This window comes from Schistocerca serialis, chromosome 2, assembly GCF_023864345.2.
Source record: "Schistocerca serialis cubense isolate TAMUIC-IGC-003099 chromosome 2, iqSchSeri2.2, whole genome shotgun sequence".
NCBI lineage: Eukaryota > Metazoa > Arthropoda > Insecta > Orthoptera > Acrididae > Schistocerca > Schistocerca serialis.
In genome coordinates, this window is record NC_064639.1 from 4,967,615 (window position 1) to 4,982,073 (window position 14,459).

Here is a 14,459-nt window from a genome sequence, read left to right on the forward strand (position 1 = left end):
TGTCACAGGAATGGTTCAAAACATAGACAGTAGGAAGAGTCAGTCTTGTTGTACTTAGGTCGGCATTGTGCCTTTTGTATTTAATTCCGATGCAATTTCTGTGTTTCACCGTCAATAAGAAGGTCAGAGGAATACAGTAAACTTGAAGCATCTGAATCTATAACTAGTGTGACAGGAATGGTACAAACATAGACAGTAAGAAGAGTCAGTCTTCTTGTACTTAAGTCGGCATTGTGACTTTTGTATTTAATTAACATGCAATTTCTGTGTTTCATCGTCAATAAGAAGGGCAGAGGGATACACTAAACCTGAAGTGAAGAATCGGAATCTATGACTAGTGTCACAGGAATGGTTCAAAACATAGTCAGTAAGAAGAGTCAGTCTTCTTGTCCTTAAGTCGGCATTGTGCCTTTTGTATTTAATTCCGATGCTATTTCTGTGTTTCATCGTCAACAAGAAGGTCCAAGGGATACAGTAAACCTAGAGTGAAGCATCGGAACCTATAACTAGTGTCACAGTTTTGGCTCAAAACATAGACAGTAAGAAGAGTCAGTCTTCTTGTACTTATGTAGGCAATGTGCCTTTTGTATTTAATTCCGATGCAATTTCTGTGTTTCATGGTCAATAAGAAGGTCCAAGGAATACAGTAAACCTGAAGTGAAGCATCGGAATCTTTAACTAGTGTCACAGTATTGGTTCAAAACATAGACAGTAAGAAGAGTCAGTCTTCTTGCACTTAAGTCGGCATTGTGGCTTTTGTATTTAATTCCGATGCAATTTCTGTGTTTCATCGTCTATAAGAAGGTCAGAGGGATACAGTAAACCTGAAGTGAAACATCGGAATGTATAACTAGAGCCACAGGAATGGTTCAAAGTATAGTCAGTAAGAAGAGTCAGTCTTCTTGTCCTTAAGTCGGCATTGTGCCTTTTGTATTTAATTCCGATGCAATTTCTGTGATTCATCTTCAATAAAAAGGTACAAGTGATACAGTAAACCTGAAGTGAAGCATCGGACTCTATAACTAGTGTCACAGAATTGGTTCAAAACGTAGACAGTGGGATGAGTCTGTCTTCTTGTACTTAGGTCGGCATTGTGCCCTTTGTATTTAATTCCGATGCAATTTCTGTGTTTCATCGTCAATAAGAAAGTCAGAGGTATACAGTAAACCTGAAGTGAAGCATCGGAATCTATAAGTAGTTTCACAGGAATGGTTCAATACACAGTCAGTAAGAAGAGTCAGTCTTCTCTTCTTTAGGTCGGCATTGCGCCTTTTGTATTTAAATCCGATGAAATGTCTGTGTTTCATCGGCAATAAGGTCAGAGGGATACAGTAAACCTGAAGTGAAGCATCGGAATCTATGACTAGTGTCACAGGTATGGTTCAAAACATAGTCAGTAAGAGGATTCAATCTTCTTGTCCTTAAGTCGGCATTGTGCCTTTTGTATTTAATTCCGATTCAATTTCTGTTTTTCATCGGCAATAAGGTCAGTGTTATACACTAAACCTCAAGTGAAACATCGGAATCTATAACTAGTGTCACAGGAATGGTTCAAAACATAGACAGTAGGAAGAGTCAGTCTTCTTGTACTTAAGTCGGCATTGTGCCTTTTGTATTTAATTCCGATGCAATTTCTGTGTTTCATTGTCAATAAGAATGTCCAAGGAATACAATAAACCTGAAGTGATGCATCGGAATCTATAACTAGTGTCACAGTATTGCCTCAAACAATAGACAGTAAGAAGAGTCAGTCTTCTTGTACTTAAGTCGGCATTGTGCCTTTTGTATTTAATTCCGATGCAATTTCTGTGATTCAACTTCAATAAGAAGGTCCAAGTGATACAGTAAACCTGAAGTGAAGCATCGGACTCTATAACTAGTGTCACAGAATTGGTTCAAAACGTAGACAGTAGGAAGAGTCAGTCTTCTACTACTTAGGTCGGCATTGTGCCCTTTGTATTTAACTCCGATGCAATTTCTGTGTTTCATCGTCAATAAGAAGGTCAGAGGTATACAGTAAACCTGAAGTGAAGCATCGGAATCTATAAGTCGGTTCACAGGAATGGTTCAAAACACAGTCAGTAAGAAGAGTCAGTCTTCTTTTCTTTAGGTCGGCATTGCGCCTTTTGTATTTAAATCCGATGAAATGTCTGTGTTTCATCGGCAATAAGGTCAGAGGGATACAGTAAACCTGAAGCATCGGAATCTATAACTAGTGTCACAGGAATGGTACAAACATAGACAGTAAGAAGAGTCAGTCTCCCTGTACTTAAGTCGGCATTGTGCCTTTCGTATTTAATTAATATGCAATTTCTGTGCTTCATCGTGAATAAGAAGGTCAGAGGGATACAGTAAACCTGAAGTGAAGGATCGGAATGTATGACTAGTGTCACAGGAATGGTTCAAAACATAGTCAGTAAGAAGATTCAGTCTTCTTGTCCTTAAGTCGGCATTGTGCCTCTTGTATTTAATTCCGATTCAATTTCTGTTTTTCATCGGCAATAAGGTCAGTGGTATACACTAAACCTCAAGTGAAACATCGGAATCTGTAACTAGTGTCACAGGAATGGTTCAAAACATAGACAGTAGGAAGAGTCAGTCTTCTTGTACTTAAGTCGCCATTGTGCCTTTTGTATTTAATTCCGATGCAATTTCTGTGTTTCATCGTCAATAAGATGGTCCAAGGTATAAAGTAAACCTGAAGTGAAGCATCGGACTCTATAACTAGTTTCACAGAATTGGTTCAAAACGTAGACAGTAGGAAGAGTCAGTCTTCTTGTACTTCAGTCGGCATTGTGCCCATTGTATTTAATTCCGATGCAATTTCTGTATTTCATCGTCAATAAGAATGTCCAAGGGATACAGTAAACCTGGAATGAAACATCGGAATCTATAACTAGTGTCACAGGAATGGTTCAAAACATAGCCAGTAAGAAGAGTATGTCTTCTTGTACTTAAGTCGGCATTTTGCCTTTTGTATTTAATTCCGATGCATTTTCTGTGTTTCATCGTCAATAAAAAGGTCCAAGGGATACAGTAAACCTGGAGTGTAGCATCGGAATCTATAACTAGAATCACAGGAATGGTTCAAAACATTGACGGTAAGAAGAGTCAGTCTTCGTGTACTTAAGTCGGCATTTTGCCTTTTGTATTTTATTCCGATGCAATTTCTGTGTTTCATCGTCAATAAGAAGGTCCAAATGATACAGTAAACCTGAAGAGAAGCATCGGAATCCACAACTAGTGTCACAGGAATGGTTCAAAACATAGACAGTAGGAAGAGTCAGTCTTGTTGTACTTAGGTCGGCATTGTGCCTTTTGTATTTAATTCCGATGCAATTTCTGTGTTTCACCGTAAATAATAAGGTCAGAGGGATACAGTAAACCTGAAGCATCGGAATCTATAACTAGTGTCACAGGAATGGTACAAACATAGACAGTAGGAAGAGTCAGTCTTCTTGTACTTAAGTCGCCATTTTGCCTTTCGTATTTAATTAATATGCAATTACTGTGTTTCATCGTCAATAAGAAGGTCAGAGGGATACATTAAAACCTGAAGTGAAGCATCGGAATCTATGACTAGTGTCACAGGAATGGTTCAAAACATAGTCAGTAAGAAGATTCAGTCTTCTTGTCCTTAAGTCGGCATTGTGCCTTTTGTATTTAATTCCGATGCAATTTCTGTGTTTCATCGTCAATAAGAAGGTCCAAGTGATACAGTAAACCTGAAGTGAACCATCGGACTCTATAACTAGTGTCACAGTATTGGTTCAAAACATAGACAGTAAGAAGAGTCAGTCTTCTTGCACTTAAGTCGGCATTGTGGCTTTTGTATTTAATTCCGATGCAATTTCTGTATTTCATCGTCAATAAGAATGTCCAAGGGATACAGTAAACCTGGAGTGTAGCATCGGAATCTATAACTAGAATCACAGGAATGGTTCAAAACATTGACAGTAAGAAGAGTCAGTCTTCGTGTACTTAAGTCGGCATTGTGCCTTTCGTATTTAATTAATATGCAATTTCTGTGTTTCATCGTCAACAAGAAGGTCCAAAGGATACAGTAAACCTGGAGTGAAGCATCGTAACCTATAACTAGTGTCACAGTTTTGGCTCAAAACACAGACAGTAAGAAGAGTCAGTCTTCTTGTACTTACGTAGGCAATGTGCCTTTTGTATTTAATTCCGATGCAATTTCTGTGTTTCACAATAAATAATAAGGTCAGTGGTATACAGTAAACCTGAAGTGAAGCATCGGAATCTATAAGTAGTTTCACAGGAATGGTTCAAAACACAGTCAGTAAGAAGAGTCAGTCTTCGTTTCTTTAGGTCAGCATTGCGCCTTTTGTATTTAAATCCGATGAAATGTCTGTGTTTCATCGGCAATAAGGTCAGAGGGATACAGTAAACCTGAAGTGAAGCATCGGAATCTATAACTAGTGTCACAGGAATGGTTCAAAACATAGACAGTAGGAAGAGTCAGTCTTCTTGTACTTAAGTAGGCATTGTGCCTTTTGTATTTAATTCCGATGCAATTTATGTGTTTCATCGTCATTAAGAAGGTCAGAGAGATACAGTAAACCTGAAGTGAAGCATCGGAATCCACAACTAGTGTCACAGGAATGGTTCAAAACATAGACAGTAGGAAGAGTCAGTCTTGTTGTACTTAGGTCGGCATTGTGCCTTTTGTATTTAATTCCGATGCAATTTCTGTGTTTCACCGTAAATAATAAGGTCAGAGGGATACAGTAAACCTGAAGCATCGGAATCTATAACTAGTGTCACAGGAATGGTACAAACATAGACAGTAGGAAGAGTCAGTCTTCTTGTACTTAAGTCGCCATTTTGCCTTTCGTATTTAATTAATATGCAATTACTGTGTTTCATCGTCAATAAGAAGGTCAGAGGGATACATTAAAGCCTGAAGTGAAGCATCGGAATCTATGACTAGTGTCACAGGAATGGTTCAAACATAGTTAGTAAGAAGATTCAGTCTTCTTGTCCTTAAGTCGGCATTGTGCCTTTTGTATTTAATTCCGATGCAATTTCTGTGTTTCATCGTCAATAAGAAGGTCCAAGTGATACAGTAAACCTGAAGTGAACCATCGGACTCTATAACTAGTGTCACAGTATTGGTTCAAAACATAGACAGTAAGAAGAGTCAGTCTTCTTGCACTTAAGTCGGCATTGTGCCTTTTGTATTTAATTCCGATGCAATTTCTGTGATTCATCTTCAATAAGAAGGTCCAAGTGATACAGTAATTCTGAAGTGAAGCATCGGACTCTATAACTAGTGTCACAGAATTGGTTCAAAACATAGACAGTAGGAAGAGTCAGTCTTCTTGTACTTAAGTAGGCATTGTGGCCTTTGTATTTAATTCCGATGCAATATCTGTGTTTCATCGTCAATAAGAAGGTCAGAGGGATACAGTAAACCTGAAGTGAAGCATCGGAATCCATAACTAGAGTCACAGGAATGGTTCAAATCATAGTCAGTAAGAAGAGTCAGTCTTCTTGTCCTTAAGTCGGCATTGTGCCTTTTGTATTTAATTCCGATGCAATTTCTGTGATTCATCTTCAATAAGAAGGTCCAAGTGATACAGTAATTCTGAAGTGAAGCATCGGACTCTATAACTAGTGTCACAGAATTGGTTCAAAACGTAGACAGTGGGAAGAGTCTGTCTTCTAGTACTTAGGTCGGCATTGTGCCCTTTGTATTTAATTCCGATGCAATTTCTGTGTCTCATCGTCAATAAGAAGGTCAGAGGTATACAGTAAACCTGAAGTGAAGCATCGGAATCTATAAGTAGTTTCACAGGAATGGTTCAAAACACAGTCAGTAAGAAGAGTCAGTCTTCGTTTCTTTAGGTCAGCATTGCGCCTTTTGTATTTAAATCCGATGAAATGTCTGTGTTTCATCGGCAATAAGGTCAGAGGGATACAGTAAACGTGAAGCATCGGAATCTATAACTAGTGTCACAGGAATGGTACAAACATAGACAGTAGGAAGAGTCAGTCTTCTTGTACTTAAGTCGCCATTTTACCTTTCGTATTTAATTAATATGCAATTTCTGTGTTTCATCGTCAATAAGAAGGTCAGAGGGATACAGTAAACCTGAAGTGAAGCATCGGAATCTATGACTAGTGTCACAGGAATGGTTCAAAACATAGTCAGTAAGAAGATTCAGTCTTCTTGTCCTTAAGTCGGCATTGTGCCTTTTGTATTTAATTCCGATGCAATTTCTGTGTTTCATCGTCAACAAAAAGGTCCAAGGGATACAGTAAACCTGCAGTGAAGCATCGGAACCTATAACTGGTGTCACAGTATTGGTTCAAAACATAGACAGTAAGAAGAGTCAGTCTTCTTGTACTTAAGTCGGCATTGTGCCTTTTGTATTTAATTCCGACGCAATTTCTGTGTTTCATCGACAATAAGAAGGTCCTAGGAATACAGTAAACCTGAAGTGAAGCATCGGAATCTATAACTAGTGTCACAGTATTGGTTCAAAACATAGAAAGTAAGAAGAGTCAGTATTCTTGTACTTAAGTCGGCATTGTGGCTTTTGTATTTAATCCCGATGCAATTTCTGTGTTTCATCGTCAATAAGAAGGTCCAAGTGATACAGTAAACCTGAAGTGAAGCATCGGACTCTATCACTAGTGTCACAGTATTGGTTCAAAACATAGACAGAAAGAAGAGTCAGTCTTCTTGTACGTAAGACGGCATTGTGCCGTTTGTATTTAATTCCGAAGGAATTTCTGTGATTCATCTTCAATAAGAAGGTCCAAGTGATACAGTAAACCTGAAGTGAAGCATCGGACTGTATAACTAGTGTAACAGAATTGGTTCAAAACGTAGACAGTAGGGAGAGTCAGTCTTCTTGTACTTAGGTCGGCATTGTGCCCTTTGTATTTAATTCCGATTCAATTTCTGTGTATCATCGTCAATAAGAAGGTCCAAGGGAAACAGTACACATGAAGTGAAGCATCGGAAACTATTACTAGTGTCACAGGAATGGTTCAAAGCATAGTCAGTAAGACGAGTCAGTCTTCTTGTACTTAAGTCGGCATTGTGCCTTTTGTATTTAATTCCGATGCAATTTCTGTGTTTCATCGTCAATACGAAGGTCAGAGGGATACAGTAAACCTGAAGTGAAACATCGGAATCCAAAACTAGTGTCACAGGAATGGTTCAAAACATAGAGAGTAGGAAGAGTCAGTCTTCTTGTACTTAAGTCGGCATTGTGCCATTTGTATTTAATTCCGATGCAATTTCTGTGTTTCATCGTCAATAAGATGGTCCAAGGTATAAAGTAAACCTGAAGTGAAGCATCGGACTCTATAACTAGTGTCACAGAATTGGTTCAAAACGTAGACTGTAGCTAGAGTCGGTCTTCTTGTACTTAAGTCGGCATTGTGCCCTTTGTATTTAATACCGATGCAATTTCTGTGTTTCATCGTCAATAAGAAGGTCAGAGGGATACAGTAAACCTGAAGTCAAGCATCGGAATCTATAACTAGTGTAACAGGAATGGTTCAAACCGTAGTCAGTAAGAAGAGTATGTCTTCTTGTACTTAAGTCGGCATTGTGCCTTTTGTATTTAATTCCGATGCAATTTCTATGTTTCATCGTCAATAAGAAGGTCCAAGGGATACAGTAAACCTGGAGTGTAGCATCGGAATCTATAACTAGTGTCACAGGAATGGTTCAAATCATTGACAGTAAGAAGAGTCAGTCTTCTTGTACTTATGTAGGCAATGTGCCTTTTGTATTTAATTCCGATGCAATTTCGGAGTTTCATCGCCAATAAGAAGGTCCAAGGAATACAGTAAACCTGAAGTGAAGCATCGGAATATATAACTTGTGTCACAGTATTGGTTCAAAACATAGACAGTAAGAAGAGTCAGTCTTCTTGTACTTATGTAGGCAATGTGCCTTTTGTATTTAATTCCGATGCAATTTCTGTGTTTCATCGTCAATAAGAAGGTCCAAGGAATACAGTAAACCTGAAGTGAAGCATCGGAATCTATAACTAGTGTCACAGTATTGGATCAAAACATAGACAGTAAGAAGACTCAGTCTTCTTGCACTTATGTCGGCAATGTGGCTTTTGTATTTAATTCCGATGCAATTTCTGTGTTTCATCATCAATAAGAAGGTCAGAGGGATACAGTAAACCTGAAGTGAAGCATCCGAATCTATAACTAGAGTCACAGGAATAGTTCAAAACATAGTCAGTAAGAAGAGTCAGTCTTCTTGTCCCTAAGTCGGCATTGTGCATTTTGTAATTAATTCCGATGCAATTTCTGTGATTCATCTTCAATAAGAAGGTCCAAGTGATACAGTAAACCTGAAGTGAAGCATCGGAATCTATAAGTCGTATCACAGGAATGGTTCAAAACACAGTCAGTAAGAAGAGTCATTCTTCTTTTCTTTAGGTCGGCATTGCGCCTTTTGTATTTAAATCCGATGAAATGTCTGTGTTTCATCGGCAATAAGGCCAGAGGGATACAGTAAAACTGAAGTGAAGCATCGGAATCTATAACTAGTGTCACAGGAATGGTTCAAAACATAGACAGTAGGAAGAGTCTGTCTTCTTGTACTTATGTCGGCATTGTGCCTTTTGTATTTAATTCCGATGCAGTTTATGTGTTTCATCGTGATTAAGAAGGTCAGAGGGATACAGTAAACCTGAAGTGAAGCATCGGAATCCACAACTAGTGTCACAGGAATGGTTCAAAACATAGACAGTAGGTAGAGTCAGTCGTGTTGTACTTAGGTCGGCATTGTGCCTTTTGTATTTAATTCCGATGCAATTTCTGTGTTTCACCGTCAATAATAAGGTCAGAGGGATATAGTAAACCTGAAGCATCGGAATCTATAACTAGTGTCATAGGCATGGTACAAACATAGACAGTAAGAAGAGTCAGTCTTCCTGTACTTAAGTCGGCATTGTGCCTTTTGTATTTAATTAATATGCAATTTCTGTGTTTCATCGTCAATAAGGAGGTCAGAGGGATACAGTAAACCTGAAGTGAAGCATCGGAATCTATGACTAGTGTCACAGGAGTGGTTCAAATCATAGTCAGTAAGAAGATTCAGTCTTCTTGTCCTTAAGTTGGCATTGTGCCTTTTGTATTTAATTCCGATGCAATTTCTGTGTTTCATCGTCAACAAGAAGGTCCAAGGGTTACAGTAAACCTGGAGTGAAGCATCGGAACCTATAACTGTTGTCACAGTATTGGTTCAAAACATAGACAGTAAGAAGAGTCAGTCTTCTTGTACTTATGTCGGCATTGTGCCTTTTGTATTTAATTCCGATGCAATTTCTGTGTTTCATCGACAATAAGAAGGTCCGAGGAATACAGTAAACCTGAAGTGAAGCATCGGAATCTATAACTAGTGTCACAGTATTGGTTCAAAACATAGACAGTAAGAAGAGTCAGTATTCTTGTACTTAAGTCGGCATTGTGGCTTTTGTATTTAATTCCGATGCAATTTCTGTGTTTCATCGTCAATAAGAAGGTCAGAGGGATACAGTAAACCTGAAGTGAAGCATCGGAATCTGTAACTAGAGTCACAGCAATGGTTCAAAGCATAGTCAGTAAGAAGAGTCAGTCTTCTTGTCCTTAAGTCGGCATTGTGCCTTTTGTATTTAATTCCGATTCAATTTCTGTTTTTCATCGGCAATAAGGTCAGCGGTATACACTAAACCTCAAGTGAAACATCGGAATCTATAACTAGTGTCACAGGAATGGTTCAAAACGTAGACAGTAGGAAGAGTCAGTCTTCCTGTACTTAAGTCGGCATTGTGCCTTTTGTATTTATATCCGATGGAATTTCTGTCATTCATTTTCAATAAGAAGGTCCAAGTGATACAGTAAACCTGAAGTGAAGCATCGGACTCTATAACTAGTGTCACAGAATTGGTTCAAAACGTAGACAGTAGGAAGAGTCAGTCTTCTTGTACTTAGTTCGGCATTGTGCCCTTTGTATTTAATTCCGATGCAATTTCTGTGTTTCATCGTCAATAAGAAGGTCCAAGGGAAACAGTAAACCTGAAGTGAAGCATCGGAATCTATAACTAGTGTCACAGGAATGGTTCAAAGCATAGACAGTAAGAAGAGTCAGTCTTCTTGTACTTAAGTCGGCATTGTGACTTTTGTATTTAATTCCGATGCAATTTCTGTGTTTCATCGTCAATTAGAAGGTCAGAGGGATACAGTAAACCTGAAGTGAAGCATCGGAATCTAAAACTAGTGTCACAGGAATGGTTCAAAACATAGACAGTAGGAAGAGTCAGTCTTCTTGTACTTAAGTCGGCATTGTGCCTGTTGAATTTAATTCCGATGCAATTTCTGTGTTTCATCGTCAATAAGATGGTCCAAGGTATAAAGTAAACCTGAAGTGAAGCATCGGACTCTATAACTAGTGTCACAGAATTGGTTCAAAACGTAGACAGTAGGAAGAGTCAGTCTTCTTGTACTTAAGTCGGCATTGTGCCCTTTGTATTTAATTCCGATGCAATTTCTGTATTTCATCGTCAATAAGAATGTCCAAGGGATACAGTAAACCTGGAATGAAACATCGGAATCTATAACTAGTGTCACAGGAATGGTTCAAAACATAGACAGTAAGTAGAGTCAGTCTTCTTGTACTTAAGTCGACAATGTGCCTTTTCTATTAATTCCGATGCAGTTTATGTGTTTCATCGTGATTAAGAAGGTCAGAGGGATACAGTAAACCTGAAGTGAAGCATCGGAATCCACAACTAGTGTCACAGGAATAGTTCAAAACATAGACAGTAGGAAGAGTCAGTCTTGTTGTACTTAGGTCGGCATTGTGCCTTTTGCATTTAATTCCGATGCAATTTCTGTTTTTCACCGTCAATAATAAGGTCAGAGGGATACAGTAAACCTGAAGCATCGGAATCTATAACTAGTGTCACAGGAATGGTACAAACATAGACAGTAAGAAGAGTCAGTCTTCCTGTACTTAAGTCGGCATTGTGACTTTTGTATTTAATTAATATGCAATTTCTGTGTTTCATCGTCAGTAAGTAGGTCAGAGGGATACAGTAAACCTGAAGTGAAGCATCGGAATCTATGACTAGTGTCACAGGAATGGTTCAAAACATAGTCAGTAAGAAGATTCAGTCTTCTTGTCCTTAAGTTGGCATTATGCCTTTTGTATTAAATTCCGATGCAATTTCTGTGTTTCATCGTCAACAAGAAGGTCCAAGGGATACAGTAAACCAGGAGTGAAGCATCGGAACCTATAACTGGTGTCACAGTATTGGTTCAAAACACAGACAGTAAGAAGAGTCAGTCTTCTAGTACTTATGTCGGCATTGTGCCTTTTGTATTTCATTCCGATGCAATTTCTGTGTTTCATCGACAATAAGAAGGTCCTAGGAATACAGTAAACCTGAATGAAGCATCGGAATCTATAACTAGTGTAACAGTATTGGTTCAAAACATAGACAGTTAGAAGAGTCAGTATTCTTGTACGTAAGTCGGCATTGTGGCTTTTGTATTTAATTCCGATGCAATTTCTGTGTTTCATCGTCAATAAGAAGGTCAGAGGGATACAGTAAACCTGAAGTGAAGCATCGGAATCTGTAACTAGAGTCACAGCAATGGTTCAAAGCATAGTCAGTAAGAAGAGTCAGTCTTCTTGTCCTTAAGTCGGCATTGTGCCTTTTGTATTTAATTCCGATTCAATTTCTGTTTTTCACCGGCAATAAGGTCAGTGGTATACACTAATCCTCAGTTGAAACATCGGAATCTATAACTAGTGTCACAGGAATGGTTCAAAACGTAGACAGTAGGAAGAGTCAGTCTTCTTGTACTTATGTCGGCATTGTGCCTTTTGTATTTTATTCCGATGCAAATTCTGTGTATCATCGCCAATAAGAAGGTCCAAGGGATACAGTAAACCTGAAGTGAAGCATCGGAATCCATAACTAGTGTCACAGGAATGGTTAAAATCATTGTCAGTAAGAAGAGTCGGTCTTTAAGAACTGAAGTCGGCATTGTGCCTTTTGTATTTAATTCCGATGCAATTTCTGTGTTTCATCGTCAATAAGAAGGTCCAAGGGATACAGTAAACCTGAAGTGATGCATCGGAATCTACAACTAGTGCCACAGAAATGGTTCAAAACATAGTCAGTAATAAGAGTCAGTCTTCTTGTACTTAAGTCGGCATTGTGCCTTTTCTATTTAATTCCGATGCAATTTCTGTGTTTGATCGTCAATAAGGAGGTCAGAGGGATACAGTGAACCTGAAGAGAGGTATCGGAATCTATAACTAGTGTCACAGGAATGGTTCAAAACATAGTCAGTAAGAAGAGTCAGTCTTCTTGTACTTATGTCGGCAATGTGCTCTTTGTATTTAATTCCGATGCAATTTCTGTGTTTCATCGTCAATAAGAAGGTCAGAGGTATACAGTAAACCTGAAGTGAAGCAACGGAATCTATAACTTGTTTCACAGGAATGGTTCAAAACATAGTCAGTGAGAAGAGTCAGTCTTCTTTTCCTTAAGTCGGCATTGTGCCTTTTGTATTTAATTCCGATGCAATTTCTGTGTTTCATCGTCAATAAGAAGGTCCAAGTGATTCAGTAAAGCTGAAGTGAAGCATCGGACTCTATAACTAGTGTCACAGTATTGGTTCAAAACATAGACAGTAAGAAGAGTCAGTCTTCTTGCACTTAAGTCGGCATTGTGGCTGTTGTATTTAATACCGATGCAATTTCTGTGTTTCATCGTCAATAAGAACGTCAGAGGGATACAGTAAACCTGAAGTGAAGCATCGGAATCTATAACCAGAGTCACAGGAATGGTTCAAATCATAGTCAGTAAGAAGAGTCAGTCTTCTTGTCCTTAAGTCGGCATTGTGCCTTTTGTATTTAATTCCGATGCAATTTCTGTGATTCATCTTCAATAAGAAGCCCCAAGTGATACAGTAATTCTGAAGTGAAGCATCGGACTCTATAACTAGTGTCACAGAATTGGTTCAAAACGTAGACAGTGGGAAGAGTCAGTCTTCTAGTACTTAGGTCGGCATTGTGGCCTTTGTATTTAATTCCGATGCAATTTCTGTGTTTCATCGTCAATAAGAAGGTCAGAGGTATACAGTAAACCTGAAGTGAAGCATCGGAGTCTATAAGTAGTTTCACAGGAATGGTTCAAAACACAGTCAGTAAGAAGAGTCTGTCTTCGTTTCCTTAGGTCAGCATTGCGCCTTTTGTATTTAAATCCGATGAAATGTCTGTGTTTCATCGGCAATAAGGTCAGAGGGATACAGTAAACCTGAAGTGAAGCATCGGAATCTATAACTAGTGTCACAGGAATGGTTCAAAACATAGACAGTATGAAGAGTCAGTCTTCTTGTACTTAAGTAGGCATTGTGCATTTTGTATTTCATTCCGATGCAATTTATGTGTTTCATCGTCATTAAGAAGGTCAGAGGGATACAGTAAAACTGAAGTGAAGCATCGGAATCCACAACTAGTGTCACAGGAATGGTTCAAAACATAGACATTTGGAAGAGTCAGTCTTGTTGTACTTAGGTCGACATTGTGCATTTTGTATTTAATTCCGATGCAATTTCTGTGTTTCACTGTCAATAATAAGGTCAGAGGGATACAGTAAACCTGAAGCATCGGAATCTATAACTAGTGTCACAGGAATGGTACAAACATAGACAGTAGGAAGAGTCAGTCTTCTTGTACTTAAGTCGCCATTTTACCTTTCGTATTTAATTAATATGCAATTTCTGTGTTTCATCGTCAATAAGAAGGTCAGAGGGATACAGTAAACCTGAAGTGAAGCATCGGAATCTATGACTAGTGTCACAGGAATGGTTCGAAACATAGTCAGTAAGAAGATTCAGTCTTCTTGTCCTTAAGTCGGCATTGTGCCTTTTGTATTTAATTCCGATGCAATTTCTGTGTTTCATCGTCAACAAAAAGGTCCACGGGATCCAGTAAACCTGCAGTGAAGCATCGGAACCTATAACTGGTGTCACAGTATTGGTTCAAAACATAGACAGTAAGAAGAGTCAGTCTTCTTGTACTTATGTCGGCATTGTGCCTTTTGTATTTAATTCCGACGCAATTTCTGTGTTTCATCGACAATAAGAAGGTCCTAAGAATACAGTAAACCTGAAGTGAAGCATCGGAATCTATAACTAGTGTCACAGTATTGGTTCAAAACATAGACAGTAAGAAGAGTCAGTATTCTTGTACTTAAGTCGGCATTGTGGCTTTTGTATTTAATCCCGATGCAATTTCTGTGTTTCATCGTCAATAAGAAGGTCCAAGTGATACAGTAAACCTGAAGTGAAGCATCGGACTCTATAACTAGTGTCACAGTATTGTCTCAAAACATAGACAGTAAGAAGAGTCAGTCTTCTTGTACGTAAGTCGGCATTGTGTCGATTGTATTTAATTCCGA